This window comes from Trifolium pratense, linkage group LG2 (genome assembly GCF_020283565.1).
Source record: "Trifolium pratense cultivar HEN17-A07 linkage group LG2, ARS_RC_1.1, whole genome shotgun sequence".
In the NCBI taxonomy this organism is placed as follows: Eukaryota; Viridiplantae; Streptophyta; class Magnoliopsida; order Fabales; family Fabaceae; genus Trifolium; species Trifolium pratense.
In genome coordinates, this window is record NC_060060.1 from 17,399,838 (window position 1) to 17,419,491 (window position 19,654).

Sequence of the window (19,654 nt, forward strand, 5' to 3'; positions counted from 1 at the left end):
AATGAGTTTTTTTTTTTAAAAAAACACATTTTGAGAGCGCAGTATAATGGATAGTTGTATGCTGTGTTCGAGAAAGATGAATTGCTTTAAAAAAAAATATTGATTCTCTTCCAATTGGATGAATTATAAGTGTATTGATTTACTTTACGGACGAGATCTCTAGTTCAAGTCCAGAATGGTCCAAGAAAAGAATAAAGGACTCATTGAAGTCCTTCATGCATGCTCCAACACAATGCTAACATTAATTCTAAACAAGTTTTATAAGTAATCTATACTATATATATATATATATAAACAGAATATATGAATTTTGGTGTGGACTATTCATAATACCAACAATATTCTTGATTTTTGTTAGTAGCAACAAAAAACTTTTATTAACAAACTCATCATAACGTTAGACACTTTTATAAAACAAGTGGGTGTACGTTAGCAAAACCCATATATATATATATATATATATATATATATATATATATATATATAGGGGGAACTTCAAGTGAGAGCATGTCTTATAATGAGAGATGAGAGGGATGATTAACATCCATTGGATGATAATACACGGCTAAGATTTAATTACTCTTGTATATTCCCTCCGCAGTGAACCGTCTTCTCGTCTTGGTCTCCCACTCATATCCATCTCCTCTCATCTCATCGGAATAAATAAAGAAACAAGGAATACAAAACCAGTTTTCCTGCATCTAATTAACCCAACCCTTTTTGTATGCTTTCCAATTTCCACTTTTGCATCTAATAAGAAATAAACTCAGGTTTGACAACAACAACAAAAAAATCCATGGCTATTATTGATTGGAATACACAAGACAAAATCATTGGAACCAGAACTGTTTCTTTTTTCTTTGGTTTTGAAAATGAAAACTCATCATCATTGATTTTACTTGATTAAAATCCATGGCTTTATAGTTTATGAGTCATTTTTAATCAGAGATATGGAGTTGAATTGTGTCTTAAATTGACATAGATTGGGATAGCCATACCCGTTGCAATAATGTTTCAAGATATTAGCGTATTATTTTTCTGCCCAGTTTGCTGAGAGAAATTGCAGGGAAGAATCAACCACCGTTTCCGAGAGAACAAGGAAGGGGAAGGTTGTAGAAATTATGTGCGGTTAATTTTATGTGGAACTTTTAATCTCCACCGTACAATTTGATCCGATGGTCATTGTTTATTCCTCTCATCTCTCACCATAAAACTCTCCTCTCACTTGAAGTTCCCCATATAGGGGGAACTTCAAGTGAGAGCATGTCTTATATATATATATATATATATATATATATATATATATATATATATATATATATATATAAGGGTTTTCTAACTTAGACCTTAGTTAGGTCTAAGTTAGCAAGGTGCACCTTTTCAATTGGACCAAAATACCCATTCTTTTTAATTAATTAACCAAAATACCCATTAATAGACGCGGATCCAGTGTCGCGCGCGTAACGAAGGACCATGGTCACAGACCGTTGATTTCCATCAGACAGCCAACATCTGATCTCATCAAGACTGTCTGATCAATCCGACAGCCCAGATCATCCTGATCCATCAGATTCCAGCGCGTGCGCCACACTGGATTACACCCTGGAGAGAGAAAAATTTGCTTTGAGAGAAATTGCAGGGAAGAATCAACCACCGTTTCCGAGAGAACAAGGAAGGGGAAGGTTGTAGAAATTATGTGCGGTTAATTTTATGTGGAACTTTTAATCTCCACCGTACAATTTGATCCGATGATCATTGTTTATTCCTCTCATCTCTCACCATAAAACTCTCCTCTCACTTGAAGTTCCCCCATATAGGGGGAACTTCAAGTGAGAGCATGTCTTATATATATATATAAGGGTTTTCTAACTTAGACCTTAGTTAGGTCTAAGTTAGCAAGGTGCACCTTTTCAATTGGACCAAAATACCCATTCTTTTTAATTAATTAACCAAAATACCCATTAATAGACGCGGATCCAGTGTCGCGCGCGTAACGAAGGACCATGGTCACAGACCGTTGATTTCCATCAGACAGCCAACATCTGATCTCATCAAGACTGTCTGATCAATCCGACAGCCCAGATCATCCTGATCCATCAGATTCCAGCGCGTGCGCCACACTGGATTACACCCTGGAGAGAGAAAAATTTGCTTTTTAAAAGTAGGACACGTGTCACACAATGGTTGGCTGGACGTGATTTTTGTTCATTTAATACTTTGAACTCAATTATTTCGTTGTAAATTAATTTTTAATTTTTTTTTTTATACCAAAATTCATAATTTTTTTTCTTCTACAAATAGAGACTTGGTTCGTTTGATTTGGACACCGAAAAAAAAATGCAATTTTTCACTACCTTAATCTCATTTTTTGTCTACTAAATACGTTACTTGTGTGTTGTAATTTAACACGCACCACTCAACCAACTCACTGAAACCATTATACCAGGAAAATAGTAGATAATATTCTGGAACTTTTGGTATATTTTATGAAATTTTTGGAGACCTGAAACTATTTTTAGTTAATTAAATGAGATAAAACGGTAATTAAAAACTAATGTTTGCTTCTGAAACCATTTTACTGGTAGAATGGTTGCACATAGTTGTATTCTGAAACCATTTTACTGGTAGAATGGTTTCAATGAGTAATTTATTAATTGTGTTTGTTTCTGAAACCATTTATCTGGTACAATGGTTTCAGAGAGTTGTAATCTGAAACCATTTTGCTGGTAGAATGGTTTCAGTAAGTTGATTATTAGTTATTTGCTTCTGAAACCATTTAGCTTGTAGAATGGTTGCACATAGTTGTACTCTGAAACTATTTTACTGGTAGAATGGTTTCAGTGAGTAATTTATTAATTGTGTTTGCTTCTGAAACCATTTAGCTGGTAGAATGGTTTCAGAGATTTGTACTCTGAAACCATTTTCCTGGTAGAATGGTTTCAGTGAGTTGATGTAAGGTAGTGAAAAATGAGATTAAGGTAGTGAAAAATTGAGTTTTTTTTTCTGTGTCCAAATCAAACGAACCAAGTCTCTATTTGCAGAGAAAAAAAAATTATGAATTTTGGTATAAAAAAAATAAAAAATTAATTTACAACGAAATAATTGAGTTCAAAGTATTAAATGGAAAAAAATCACGCCCAGCCAATCAGACAGCGACACGTGTCCTGCTTTTAAAAAGTAGATTCTTCTCTCTCCAGGGTGTAATCCAGTGTGGTGCACGCGCTGGAATCTGATGGATTCGGATGATCTGGGTTGTCTGATTGATCAGACAGTCTTGATGAGATCAGATCTTGGCTGTCTGATGGAAATCAACGGCCTGTAACCATGGTCCTGCGGTTCGCGCGCGACTCTGGATCCGCGTCCATTGATGGTAATTTGGTTAATTAATTAAAAAGAATGGGTATTTTGGTCCAACTGAAAAGGTGCACTTTGCTAATTTAGACCCAACTGGGTCTAAATTAGCAGCCCCCATATATATATATATATATATATATATATATATATATATATATATATATATATATATATATATATATATATATATATAAATTGTTCAATCTCAAATTAACGATCATGATCGATTATACGGAAAACTACATTATTTATTGATATGAATGTACTATGATGATGGATGTGTCTATTGTATTGTACGATCAATAGTAATACTACATAATGGAACTTTAAATATGTTTGACCCACTAAGCATATCACTATAAATATCCTAACCGCTAATTAATAATCACATTAGACTTGGTTAGTTGTTGGAGATTTTGACATCACGTGTATCTACAATTAGATTTTGACTTAGGAACTCTTAAATGAATTTGGAATATCCTCCTCTTCTTCTTCTTCTTCAAATGTCCATCTCCATTCTCTTTATCTAATTTGACTTTAACTACTCAGAGTTTAACAGGAGCATAATTAAGGCCAACTAGAATAATGTTGACAAAATGTAATGTTTCATGTCATATAATAATAAAAAAACAATATGGTGATGTTTACTTTGTCAACATCATTTTAGTTTAAGAATGTCAGTACAAGAAATTTAGAAAAGAAAAAAAACTACCATTAGAATAAAGTAGTTTTTACTTATTTTGTAAAGAAATCATTAAGACTTACTCTATAAAGATTCTTATATTCAAGATAAAGGAAAAGTGAAAAATGATCTTATAAATAGGGAGGTAGTAGTATATTATGAATTTGATTATGGCACAAAAAAATCCTCTAAGTTACCAATTGATTAAGGCGTGTGGTTCTGAGGTAAGAGTAAATATTCACCTTTAAGGAATATTAATACTGTCACATGAATTATAAATGCATGAGTTTTTTTTAATAAGTAAAATAATATTATTAAAGGGAGTACAAAGGGTACTTTAACCCATATACAAAGTGAAAGGTCCGGATCCAACATCATAGCAAGAGAAACTACCCACCGTCTATGAAGGGTTGTAGAGTTCCGCCAAATCATGTGCTCGAAAATCAGACAAAAACCAACAATGCAAACAAGGTGCATGATTACAACTAAAAAAACACTGTTTTGACAGTGTTATACCCTGCTAACAAACAAATGCACCCAAATTACAATCATGCCACCAGTACCAAATCAAGCAAGTGATAACATCCTCAAAGCCAAAACTAGTACACGATGACAATCCCACTAGAGCAATAAAACATACCTGCACACAGCTCTACAAAGCGATACACAGACCCAAAAACACATCATGCACAATAAAGACTTGATCATCCAATCTTCAAAACCTCACAAATCCTCAAATACTTTGAAGGCAATAAAGGGGATTAATACACCAATTATAAAACATACGATCCGCCTTGCGACCTGCTCTACCACTAAACCAATGCCACAAAATGAATTTAATGGAATCAACCAATGTCGAGTAGTCCGCCGTCTCTCCTCTAAACAAGATATTATTCCTCTTGCGCTATATACACCAAGTAGTGGCCAACCAAATCAAATGTCTAACTTTCATCCCCTTCTTCACTTTGACTAAAGATCCAAAACTCAGAAAATGTGTTCCTTATAAAAATGACCGAAGAGAGTATTAAAATAGTATGGGTTTAGTTTGAATTATATGACGGTCAATTTAATATGAGTTGTGGAGCCAAATTAAATTGATTGTGAGTTTGAATTGAGTGGAACTTTAAATTTTAAAAAGAGTTTGTGATGAACTCGAGTTGTGTTACGAGCTGGTCAAATTTTTATGAGTTAAATAAAATCCTACTTATAGTTTATAATTATTTTCTCTCGGTTTTATCCATTCTATCTTATTTGATAAAAATAGTAATCAAACATTTTTTTTATGTCATTTCGTATCTATAAATAATTAATTTAATCACTGATTTTATTTAATACTAATTGACTCAACTAGTTTATATACTAATAATAATTTATCAGCTATAACCCTAACTTAAAACTATTAGTTATTAATTCATATATGCTATAAGTCAAATTAACAACCGATCATTAGTGTGGAGCATTTGGCGCTTGCGAAACAATATTGTTTTTAGAGGAGAGTTTGTCAATGTAGATTCTTTGGTAGACCAAATTATTCATATAGTTTGGTTTTGGTTTATAAGTCGTTTAAGGAGCAATATTAATGTAAATTTCTCTGATTGGTGTAACAATCCCTTAGCTTGTCTATGTTGTATTTAAGGTGAATATGTTTGAATTGTAAGGGTTGAGTATCCCTTGTACTTCTTATAATTCAATTTTTGCTTATAAAAAAAAGCTAGTGTGGTACTGTACTCCCTCGGGTCTTATTAGTTATTAATTCATATACTATAAGTCAAATTAACAACCGATTACTAATGTAGTACTCTACTCTCTCTTGTCTTATTTATAGGTAAAAGTTACTCGTATTTTTTAGATTCATTGAACAACTAAATGTACTCTAATATTTAACTTAGATTTAGGTTAGATACATCATCTTTTCAATAAATTTAAAAAGTAATTTTTTTACTTATAAATAAAATCAGAGAGAGTACTAGCATATTTAAGCAGAGCCATAGTAGGTCGGTTATTTTTGGAAAGAGCATAGTAGGTCCTCCCAATCTGAGTCCTAATTGCATTGATTAGTGTCAATTTCTTGGTTGCCTTTAATTTCAACTTATTAAAGATTTTCCAACCACTAATGTTAGCCAAACTTTCGTTCCCTCAACCATTTTGTATTACTGCTATCATCATCACCTAATGTCCACTATAATGGTATTTAAATTTAAACTCTGTTTCTAGTCCATATAACTTTAATTAGAAATATAATTATTTTTACTACCCTCCTCCAAGAGTAGTAAAAATAACTACTATTATACAATAAAAAGTTTTATATTTTTATTTTTAGGATTAGAGTAAATTATTATTTTAATTTGGTTCTATAACTTTCCATCCGACTTACAATAAGTGAGCCAGTTTTTTGTCAATTATTCACACATATTACTTTGATCTTATTTCTACTAATAAGTAAAAATAAATATTAACATATAAGATGTTACATTCGTCTCGATCAGTATTTTTAAAATATCATTTTTTTTTATAATTTTTACTATTATACAATTAAAGATATTAACCGTCAAAGTTATGTATTGACATACATGAAACAGTCAACTGACTCACTTATTATTGGACGTAGCGAATACTATCATTTAATTTGAGGTCAAAGTATATCAAATCTTTAATTTCATATTGATAATTTGTGCTTTCTTATTAGTACTTAATTTTTTATTTTTTTACATGTAAAAACATACACCGTCTTATTAGTACTTAATTAGTTACGATTTAACTGCATAATACTTCCTTCATCCCTAAATATTACTACCTACTCTCTTCTAACATAATTATAAACAAAAACTCATTTTTAGATTCATTGAATAACCGATAAATTTAATATATTATATAGATCATCTACATCAACTATTCAATTAATCTGAAAAGTCAACTTTTAGTTATAATTATGGTCAAAGAGAGTATTTTTCTTTTAATCTTACTAAAGAAAACTTTTTTTGTCTAATAGTTTAATAGCTAGATTCATGCATTATTAAGAAAAGAAAAGTATTTTCCCAACCCCCTACAATCTTATTTAAGAAAAGTTACTAAGTATAAATGTATCTATTATGAACACATTTATGTAGTTAATCTTTTCTTATATATTTAAAGATATTCATTGGTGATTAGGAGTTTATTTTGAAAAGAAGTAATAAATGCATCAAATAATTTGAAAAAAGGCTTATATTTAGAAACAAATATTTTGTTAAATGAATGTTTATATTTAAAAATGGAGGGAATATCAAATAGTATTATACTTTAAAATTCTATCCAAAAAAAAAATTATTACATTTTAAAATTATTTAGATCATTTTTGTTGTTAGTGAATGAGTATTCATTCCTTCCAATTTAATAACAACTCATTCAAATGTAAATGTGCTTGGTTTGGATAACATGTTTACCATTTTATTTTATAAGCAAAATAGTATTATAAGGGAGTATAAGGGGTAGTTACTTCCTTACAATGCAAAGCAAATTATAGCATGCTTTGAAAACAACCATAAGGATCGAAACACTACTCAGAAAAAGACAACAAAGAATGGCGTCCGGATCGGCCACTAAACCAAACCCAAGATATAACTTTAATATCGTCCAATAAAGAGACGGCATTAGGCGAAGTCCCATTAAAAATCACATTATTCCTAAGCTTCTATATGCACCAAGGGGTAGCTAACCAAATCAAGTGTCTAATATGATTACCTTTTTTAGATTTAATCATATTTACGAAGTACATAAAGTGATTCCATCCTTCCATTTTAAACCCGCAAAATTAAGTATCGATGTAATATTTTTTAAAATAAAAATTGTTTTTTATAACTTGCTTATCATATGTAATATGTTCCGAATAGGGCCAGAGGCCCATTTGTGTACTAGTCTATCCATGAATAACAAAGCAGACCATATGATGGACACACTCTGATTATTGATGATTACTGCTTAACAGAGACACATGGCCCATCTGGCACAACCGCCCTGCCATCAGACAACACTTGTCACAGTCACAAAGGGGCAGAATAATATTCTAGACCTTTAAAACCTAATTACTTCCTTATATAAAGCATGCCAAAAGGCCACTTCAGGTATGCAATATCTAACTTTAAATACCTCACACTCTACAACACTTACTGACCTGGCAATCAGAGTGTGTGCATGTACCACCCTCTCCTTCACAATAAGGTTCAACCACCACCAACAACAAGCTATATCACCAGCCAAAAGTCCTTACACATCGACTACTATAGTCTTATTATTCAGATCTCAAGTTCGGATAAGATCATTGGTGACTTCACTGGGATAACTCACCCACTATCTGATGATGAAATTTTACTAGAGATCCACGACAGATACCATTGCTAATACATGTTTACATGACAAACAGCAGGAGAGTAGTATCCTCAAAAACTTCGCCACATTGTTTTCATCTTTTTCACCACCAAGGAAAACGACCATAAACCACATAACTCCAACATATCCAAATGAAGCAGTTAAGTAAACCACCTCAGATTCGTCATGGCCACCATCATCGCCGCAAGAAGATACAAATATCCTCCTAAGAAGTTTGATCACCGACTTTGAGCAACAAACAGAGTTGTTACGAGAACAAAGTGAAAACATGACTAAGATTGTATTAGCTTTCACCTCGTTAATAACGAATAAGTCTGTTGGAACAAAATTGATTTAAAAATGTTTGCCCCTAAATCTATAAAGGTTTTGATGATAACAAAGTATTAATAAACAATTGGAAGGACTAAAAATTTATTTTAAGTGCGCAGATATAAGCATCATATAAGCTCTGAGTGAAGTTCAGAGGATGTGAACTCAGAAGTTCACAAGCGCTCAGAAGATGTTGGACTTCAGAAGATTCAACATTCAGAGGATGAAGACTTCAGAACTTCTTATCTGTTTACAAGCTTCATCAACCTCTGAAGATCTCTTTGAAAGCTGTGAAAGATTCCTTTCACCAGTCAACTCTTCTACCAATGGAGAAAAGGACCTTTCAAGCCTGATCAGTTCAGCTACCTCTGTTTTGTCTGTCCTAACCTGAGAACGTGGGTCTTCAGTTTTGTTAGCTGAATAAGGAAAGTCCACTCTGCAGTAGTCAAAGTAACTGAAACTCTTTCTTAGTTTTGGATACAACCAAACTGCATCAAGACAGACTGCTTGAAGACAAAAGGTTATCAACTCCAACGGCTCCTTTTGCAACGACTCTTTTCTAGTGGTATATATACTAGAAGGATCAGCTGCAACAATAGACATATATATCATACAATTATCAAGATTTGAACGTGCGCTGAACAAACTCTGAACTTTGTGATATACAAGCTCTGAACCTTTCTCAAGTGTTTTTGCACTTTAGCCAAATACTCTGTAATATTTGTATTTGCTCTCTTTAGGTTCATCTAAGAGCATTTGTATATTTTTATATACTTTACCATTACTTGAGGAAACTTAAGCTTGTGTGCTTAAGTGTGTAACTTAAACTTGTGTGTTTAAGTGTGAAGTCTTAAGCTTGTGTGCTTGAGCATAGTTGTGAAGTCTCTTGCTTGTGTGCTTGAGCAGGTGTAATCTTGTGTGATTATAGTGAACTCCCTTGGAAGTGCAAGGGGACTGGACTACTCTCGTTTTGTGAGAGGAACCAGTATAAACTGCTTGTGTGTTTTTCTCTCTCTCTCTTGTTATTATTTGTGTTATTTATCCGCTGCGTACGTAGTTGAGTTAAGAACTTGAAAAAGTTTTAACTTAGCTAAAACACAATTCAACCCCCCCTTCTTGTGTTTTCACACCTTCAATTGGCATCAGAGCACCTGGTCTGTTACTTTCACTTAACAGTGAGACAGTAAAGATCTTGTGAGAACACTATGTCTGGAGGAGATGATAGTAGTACTAGAACTACTGGTGAAGGTGAGGCCAGTGGTGCTGGTGGTGGTCCTAGAAATGCTTTTGGTTATGACTACTTAAGTAATGAATCACATGAACATAGTGGCAATAGAAAAGCCCCTATATTCAATGGTGATGCTTCATTATTTGAGTGGTGGAAAGAGAGACTGTATAGCAATATTACTGCTATTGATCATGAGTTGTGGGATTTGGTTGAGTTGGGAGTAACTTTTGAAAACTTGAATGAACATGGTAGGTTGTCCATGGAGAATAGAAAGTTACTCACACCAGCTAACCTAAAAATCTACACAAAACATCACAGAGTAAAGGACATCGTTGTTGGTGCTATTAGACATGAGGACTATGTCAGAATAGAGAACAAGTCTACTGCTAAATCTATCTTTGATTCTATGTGTGCTACCTATGATGGTAATGAAAAGGTTCAAGAGGCTAAAGCTAGTCTTTTGATAAGACAATATGAACTTTTCACTATGCAACAAGATGAAAACATTGAGACTATGTTTACAAGGTTTCAAATCCTTGTATCTGGGCTGAAAGCTCTTAAGAGAAGTTATTCAACCTATGACCATGTTCAGAAGATTCTGAGAAGTCTTCCTATTGCTTGGAGACCTAAGGTCACTGCAATAGAGGAAGCTCAAAATCTCAAGACTCTGAGTCTTGAAGCTCTGATAAGCAATCTCAGAAGCCATGAGATGGTTCTGGATGCTGACTCAGAAACTAAGAAGAAGTCTAAGTCAGTGGCTTTACAGTCAACTAAGACTACGTCTAAGGCTCTTAAGACTCAGCTTCTTGATATTGAAGAAGAATCTTCTGCTGATGGTCAAGAGGATGAGATGAATGAGGATGAGTTTGCTTTATTCACCAAGTTTCAGCAATGGAACAGATTTAACAAAAGAAATTTCAGAGGAGGTAACAGCTCCAGAAATTTTGTCAGCAAAAAGGATGATCAGAAGAACTGCTTCAACTGTAAGAAGCCAGGACACTTTATTGCTGATTGTCCAGAAATGTCTGCTAAAGACAAAAGCAAAAGATACAGCTCAAAGAAGCAACAATTCAAGAGCAAATTGAAAAAGAGTCTGATGGCTACTTTTGAAGAGCTATCATCTGAGGAAGAAGTTGAGGAAGAAGAAGAGGCAAATCTAGCCCTGATGGCTTCAGCTGACTCAGATGTAGACTCAGACGATGAATCAGAATCAGATTCAGAAGTAACTGATGAGGTATTTTCTGACTGCTCTAAATCTCAACTTATAACTGCACTTAACAAGGTCATTGAGAAACATCTCAGAGTGCTAAGTAAACAAAAAGTTTTACAAGAAAAGCTTAACACTCTGACTGAGCAAGCAGAACATTTTCAAGGTCTATATCAAGAAACTCTGAATAGAGTAGATGACTTTGAAAAGGGTTGTGCTGTTTGTCACAAACCTATTGATGAGCAGGAAATAGCTCTTCAACAGTTTGTGCATCTCAACCTTGGGAAGAGCAAAGCTGCTAATAGAATTTATAATGTCTTGAGACATAGAGGAGAAGGACTTGGCTATGAATATGGTAGAACATATTCAAAGCTGAAGACCTTTGCCAAAAAGGTTGGAAAATCTTGGGTTTATTATGTTGTTCCACCAAGTGAAGAGGGAAAGAATCCTGGCATTTGTGAAAATGACAATGATGATCTGAGTGATTTAGAAGCTGATAGCTCAGAGGAATCTAGTCCCTCAGGATCTGGAAAGAAAAGTTCAGAAGATAGAAGTTGTTCAGAACCTGAGAACATTAGTTCAGAAGTTCTGAAAGCTTCAACATCTGAGACTTCAAATTCTGGATTCAAAGGAACTTCAGTACCTGAAGCAAGTCAACCTAAAACATCAGAAGTTTTTAAAAAAAAAAATTCTAAATCTCAGATGAAGTACAAGACTCAGACTATTTATGATTCTAGAGTCAGTAGATATAATCAATCAGAAAATGGGATTGATAATAGATACAAACCCTGGAATCATAAACAATCCAAATCTTGGAACAATAACAGATTTCAAACAAAGAAAAGATTTCAAAAAGGTTATTATTCCAAACCAAGGTCTTTCTCTAACACTAGACAACATAATAAGCATGTTTGGACTAACAAGCGTGGACCCAGAAGATGGGTACCAAAAGCTGAAATTATGTATCATTCAGATTTACCAACTAGGAAAGGATATGTCCTACCTAGAGTTTGGAAACAAGTTCTATGCAAAGGAAGAAGGGCTTATGTCCTTGACCAATGGCTGACAAGTTCTCAAGTGAACAATCAGAACTTGATCAATGAAGAGGAAGAATATTGGGATGACTTTATCATTAACTGTGATAAAGAGTTCCATCGTAGTGATTAAAGTTGTTTCTCATACAGCCTATCACTCAAAGAAGTATCATGAATCATTCATGGTATCTGGATAGTGGGTGTTCAAGGCACATGACTGGTGACAAACAACTGTTTTCCAAGCTAACCATGAAAGAAGGAGGTTCTGTTGGCTTTGGAGGTAATCAGAAAGGAAAGATAATAGGTACAGGTACAGTAGGTAATTCCTCCCTATCTATTAATGATGTTTGGTTAGTTGATGGACTTAAGCATAATCTATTGAGCATAAGTCAATTTTGCGACAATGGTTATGTAGTTGTCTTTAATAAGGAATCATGTACTGTGTCTAGACAATCTGATAACACCATGATTTTCAAAGGTCTGAGAAAGAACAATGTTTATAAAATTAATCTTTCTGATTTGAATGAACAAAAAGTGATGTGTCTTTTGACCTTGAGTGAAGAAAAATGGATCTGGCATAAGAGGTTAGGCCATGCTAACTGGAGGTTAATCTCCAAGCTTAGCAAGCTTGACCTTGTCAGAGGTTTACCTAAAATTAAATATCACTCAAACACACTTTGTGGTTCATGTCAAAAAGGAAAGATTACAAAGTCATCTTTTAAACCTAAGAACATTGTCTCTACCTCAAGACCATTGGAACTTCTTCACATTGATCTTTTTGGACCAGTTAACACTGCTTCAATCAATGGAAAGAAGTATGGATTAGTGATTGTTGATGATTACAGTAGATGGACTTGGGTAAAATTCCTAAGAACAAAAGATGAAGCTTATGATGAGTTTAGCATCTTCTGCAAACAAATTCAAAATGAAAAAGGCTACACTATTTTAAAAGTTAGAAGTGATCATGGTGGAGAATTTGAAAATGAACCTTTTGAAAACTTTTGTGAAAAATATGGCATTTTGCATGAATTCTCTTCTCCTAGAACTCCTCAACAAAATGGGGTTGTAGAAAGGAAGAATAGAACTCTGCAAGAAATGGCCAGAACCATGATGCATGAAACAAATGTAGCAAAGTTTTTATGGGCAGAAGCTGTAAACACAGCATGTTATGTTCAAAATAGAATCTATATCAGATCTAAGTTGAACAAAACTGCTTATGAATTGTTCAAAGGAAGAAAACCTGATATTTCTTATTTTCATCAGTTTGGATGTACGTGTTACATCTTAAATAACAAAGTCCATCTAAAGAAATTTGATGCTAGAGGTTATAAGGGTATCTTTATAGGATATTCTGAACGCTCAAAAGCATACAGACTATATATTTCTGAAACACATACTGTGGAAGAAACTATGCATGTCAAATTTGATGACAAAGAGCCTGACCAAGTGTCAGAGCTTGTGGAAGGTTTATCTAGATTTCAGGTATCAGAGGACCAATATTCAGATATTCCAAACTACTCAGAACATCCATTCTCTGAAGTACCTCTGAACACAATAGTTCCTACAGACTCTGAACAACCAAGAACAGAAGCATCTGCTGAACCTGATGTTGATGAGTCTGAAGATGATGAGCCCCCAAGAAATACGTTCAAATACAAGTCATCACATCCAGAGGAACTGATCTTAGGCAACAAGGATAGTCCAAGAAAGACAAGATCTCAACTGAGAAATGAGGAATCATTAGTTGGTCTTATCTCAATGATGGAACCTTCAAAAATTGATGAAGCTCTGAAGGATGATGCTTGGATTGTAGCAATGCAAGAAGAGCTGAATCAATTCCAAAGGAATGATGTATGGACTTTAGTGCCTAAACCTTCACACAAGAACATTATTGGAACAAAATGGGTATTCAGAAACAAGCTGAATGAACAAGGTGAAGTGGTAAGGAACAAGGCTAGATTGGTTGCACAAGGTTATAGTCAACAAGAGGGGATTGACTATACTGAAACCTTTGCACCAGTTGCTAGACTTGAAGCAATCAGGTTACTTCTATCTTATGCTGTTAATCATGGAATAACCTTATATCAAATGGATGTTAAAAGTGCCTTCTTAAATGGTTTTATTTCTGAAGAAGTGTATGTTAAGCAACCTCCTGGTTTTGAAGATGTCTCAAACCCTGAACATGTTTTTAAATTGAAGAAATCACTGTATGGTCTGAAACAAGCTCCAAGAGCTTGGTATGATAGACTCAGTAATTTCCTTCTTGAAAAAGGTTTTGAAAAAGGAAAGGTTGACTGCACACTCTTTAGAAAAACAACCAAAGAAGACATTTTAATCATTCAAATTTATGTTGATGATATTATTTTTGGTTCAACTAATGCTGCTTTGTGCAAGAATTTTTCTAAGATAATGCAGGATGAATTTGAAATGAGCATGATGGGAGAATTGAAGTTCTTTCTTGGAATTCAAATCAATCAGAAGAAGGAAGGAACTTATGTTCATCAATCAAAATACACTAAAGAACTTCTGAAGAAATTCAATCTAGATGACTGCAAGATAATGAATACTCCTATGCATCCAACTACCAACATGGGCAAGTCAGATGATGAAGGAAAAGTAGATCAAAAGGTCTACAGAGGTATGATTGGTTCTTTACTCTATCTGACAGCCTCTAGACCAGATATTTTATTCAGTGTTTGCTTATGTGCAAGATTCCAGTCAGATCCTAGAGAATCTCATCTTACAGCTGTAAAGAGAATCTTTAGGTATCTGAAAGGAACAACTAATCTTGGACTTCTCTATAAGAAATCTAATGATTATGTGCTAAATGGATTCTGTGATGCTGACTATGCTGGAGATAAAATTGAAAAAAAATCCACAAGTGGCAATTGTCAATTTGTTGGTGAAAACCTTATCTCCTGGGCTAGTAAGAGACAAACTACTATAGCTTTGTCTACAGCAGAAGCAGAATACATTTCAGCAGCTAAGTGTTGCACACAACTACTCTGGTTAAAATATCAGTTAGAAGATTATCAGGTAAGCAGTAACAATATTCCTTTATATTGTGATAATACTGCAGCCATTCATCTATCTAAAAATCCTATCCTACACTCTAGAGCCAAACATATTGAAATTAAACACCATTTTATCAGAGATTATGTTCAGAGAGGCATTATAGATATTAAGTTTGTTGATACTGAAAATCAATGGGCTGACATATTTACTAAAGCCTTATCTGTTGAAAGATTTGATTTTATAAAGAAACATCTGAACATGTTTTCAATCTCTGAATGAAAAATTGTTTTTGGCAATTAAAGTGTAAAAGGTTATGTATATCAGAACTTATGATTCAGAACATCTGAAACACAAGCTCTGAAGTACTTGACTCTGATAGAGAATTTTAAATAACTCAGAGGCTCTGAATTATTTTAGTGGGAAACGTTCAGTATTCACTGCTGAACAGTTGTCCATTAAAATAGCAGTTACCGAGTAAATTTTCTGCACGTGGTCTACGTGTGTCAGGTAGTGGGTGGTTAATGATGATTTTTGGTATTCAACTTTTTGTCAATTAGCGTAACTTCCCAAATTTGCTATTTTCGTGTTAACTGTACTCATTTAAATAAACTTACACAATACACTTGCACACTATTCACTTTCACAACCTACACTTTCATATTCTCTCTAAACCTCCAACAAACTTTCTTTCTCTCTCGTTAGTCTTCCAAACCTTACCCTAATCTCCAACAATGGCTGGTGCTTCGTCTTCGTCTTCATCAAAGATTCCACCGTTCATGTTTAGACATCTTCAGATTGTTGGAAATGAAATGGAATTTCCAGAATCGCAACTAACGTTACTACCTGAGAAGATGGTCGACTTTGACAGTTTGAAAGAAAATGGGTATGATGTGAAACCGTACTTCTCTGCTCAAGGATGGAACAAGTACTTCGACATGTTGAATGGTCCTATCTATCCAGATCTTTTGAAGAAATTCTGGATGAAAGCGCGAGTTTTCTCTAAGTATGAAGCTAAGCAAGAGGAACTTGCCGCAATCGAAAGAAATCCTAGTCTGAAAGGAAAAACTAGGAAGGAGATGGGTCTTTTGGAGTTCACTGGTACACAGATTAGGTCTAACATCTGTGGTATCAATCTTACTTTTTCTCCAATACACTTCAATGCGTTGTTGGGTTTGGACAACTCTGGTTTGGTGCTGGATGATTTCGAAAAGGATACAAGATTCAGAGAAGAACTTCTGCACAGGATGTGCATTGATATGAAGTTGAAGGGAAAGGTTAAAGGTCTGACAGATGAGTGCAGGGTCTTATTCAAGATTATCTTGTCAACTATCAGTCCAAGAGTTGGTGGTACTGATACTATCTCGTGGCCTCATCGTCATCTGATTTACTTTCTTCTGACTGAAAGGAAAGTAAATCTGGGTAAATACTTTTTTGAGAGGATCTGTGAAGCCATTTTCCAAAGCAAGTCTCAGAGAAAAACAACTATTGTTTATCCTAGATTGCTTTCAGATCTTCTGTACCAAGGTCACATTGTTCAGAATCTGAAGAAGTTCTATCCAGAACTTATGGCTCAGAAGCTCTTACCAGAAGTTCTGAATGCAAGCTTCTTAACAAAGATGCACTTAATCAACACCAAGCTGGTTCAACCTAAACAAGAATTTAGAGTTAGACCTGAAGATCGTATGTATGTAGAAGGCTACCCAATTATATCTGAAGCTGATGCTGAGCATGTGATTCAGGACTACTTAGAAGTGCTTAGAAAAGAAGGTTTGGTTGTTGATAGAAGTATGGTTCCTCCAGCTCCTGTAAACATGTATAACCCTAAGAGGAAGCCAAAGAGGAAAGCTGAACAAGACAAACCAGATCTTTTGGCTCAGAAGAAAGTTAAGGTTGAGCAATCTATGGCTGAGCAAAGAACTAAGAGGAAGCATGAAGAAACTGCAACCAAGGCTGCTGAAGGAGCTTCCAAAAAGCCTCTGGTTGTTGAAGTTGACAGTTCATCTGAGGAATCTGACTCTGAAGATGAAACTGAATCTGATGAGGAGACTCTTGCTGCTCGTTTGAGGAAAAGACCTGCTCCTATTTCAAAAGATAAAGGTAAATCTTCTAAGTATGTTTTTAATGAAAATGAGATTGGATTAGGTTACACCAAACCTCTCAAAACTATCTTACCAACCTCTGATATTTCAACCTCTGATAACCCCCTATCTGAACTGGAAAAACATTTGAGCCCTGACCCTCTTAATAATCACCCTTTTTCTCATGAAACTCAACACAAACCTAGCTCACCTCCAAAATCTACATCACCTCAACCTGAACCTCAACCTGACATTCCACAATCTGAACCTCAACCAGATATTCCTGTCACTAAACCAACCTCTTCCACAAAACAATCCTCTCCACCTCCTGAACCAACCCCTGGACAAATTGCTCCTAAACCAACTCCTGAACATAAATCTCCTGAACCATCTCCTGAACATGTTCACCCTGAATCCACTTCTGACATCTCATCATCTGAACCAACCCCTGAACCCCTTCCTAACCCAAGTGCTGAACATGCTTCTCCTGAGCGTATTCACACTTGTGCTCCCAAGCCTTCAGAGGTAGAAGTTGTGACTATTGACAACCCTACTCCTGAAATACCTAATCTCTCTACCATTCCCAATCCTTCACCATCATTATCCAACACTTTTAGAAATCTATCCACTCAATTTCATGAAGACTTGCTTAGATTATCTTCAATAAAGGACAGGTTCTTAGTTTGTCCTTCTGATGTGGATCTCGAAGTATCAAGCATTAAGGCAAGGATTTGCAATGCTTTGGATGTTGCTGCTGCAAAGGTTAAGGCTGTAGTTGGAAGAAGAGATTTGGATGTGATAGACCTCTTAAAGAAAAGTCTGGCTAGGGCTGAATTGAAAAGGTTAACCATGTTTCATCATGATGGATTTGAACTTGCTAAGCTGGAAGAAATTGCTGCAGTTGAACACCGTCTGAATGCTTTCAAGAGTTCAGAGTCTGGAGTCATCTGGATAGACTCCAAGCTTTTTCAGAGTCTTGAAGCTCAGAGATCTGAGTCTGAAAGGTTAGAAGAAGCTGCTGCAAGAGTTGCCCAGTTGACAAATGAGGTGCACCAAGAAGATGTGCTTGCTTCTCAGAATCACGAGGATGTGCTGATGATAGACTATCCAGAGGAAGGTGAACCCTCTGATAAAGGCAAGGCACCTTTGATTGAAGAACCAGAACCTGTGATTGAAGATCAAGCTCCTGTTATGGCAGAACAGTTGCAGATATTTCAAGAAGCCCTGAGGGAACAGCAAGAAGGTCTAGAACGTCAAAGAGCTGCTCAAGAGACATTGGAAACCAAGGTGGATGGTTTAGTTTCCAATGTGGGATCTTTGAATGATAAATTTGACCAACTCTTAGCCTTTCTTAAGAAACCCTAGGATTCTATGCACATTTTCTTCATATTTTTATGTTTTGCTTGCTTATTTTGTCATGTTTATTTCCTTGTTTACCTTCTGAACACTTTTTCTGGTTTATCTATTTCAAGATTTTGTTTATGTTTTGATTGATTATTTTTTTGTCCACTTGATATCTATATTTTCTTGATAAATAAGAACACAAGAACACAAGATGCTTTTAAAAAAAAAAAAAAAAAAAAAAAAAAAAAAAACGAAAATTTTTATTAATGATCTGATAATGTAGAGTACATTGGTAAAAAGAAAAAGAAAAAGACAACCTAATCCTAATCAGATGGATAAAACTCAGAAGAAATCTCTGATTTCTCCTCAGCATCCTCTGATGAAATTTCAATGGGATCTGGGTTTTGCTCTTGTTCTTCTTCTTCTTGTTCCTCTTCTGGAACATAGCTAGCCAAGAACTCAACATAGTCAGCATCATCTTCATTCTCTTCAGCTTCAGAGTCTGATGAGATGATCATTATCTCAGCATCTTGTGGTTTCTTGTTGTCTTTTTTATCTTTCTCTTCGTCTTCGCGTTTCTCTTCGTTCTTCTTTCTCTTAAACTCTGCGATGCGTAAACTGAATCTTTTCATTATTCCTACTTTCTCTTGCTTCACTTGTTTCTTCTTGATTTTACGTGAAGCAGGCATGCTAAATTGCTCCTTTTTATAAACCCTTGAGCGCGTTGGTTTTTGTCTTTGAAATTAATTCACCTTTGTAACAACCACTCTTTCTTCTTTGACTGTCTTGGTTTTATAACTTTGTTTTACTTTTTGATAATGACAAAAGGGGGAGTAGTTACGCATTAATTGATAAGTTCCAAAACTGAAACCACGCCTTTTATCTCGCTTTTATCTATTATATTAAAAGTTGTTACTTTTAAGTTGTTTTACGTATTTCAAGGAGGAGACTAAGTTAGTTGAAACTGAAATAAATTTTATAAGTAAGGATAAGTTAAGAGTGCAATTTTAACTTAGCCTTATGAGACTTAGGGGGAGA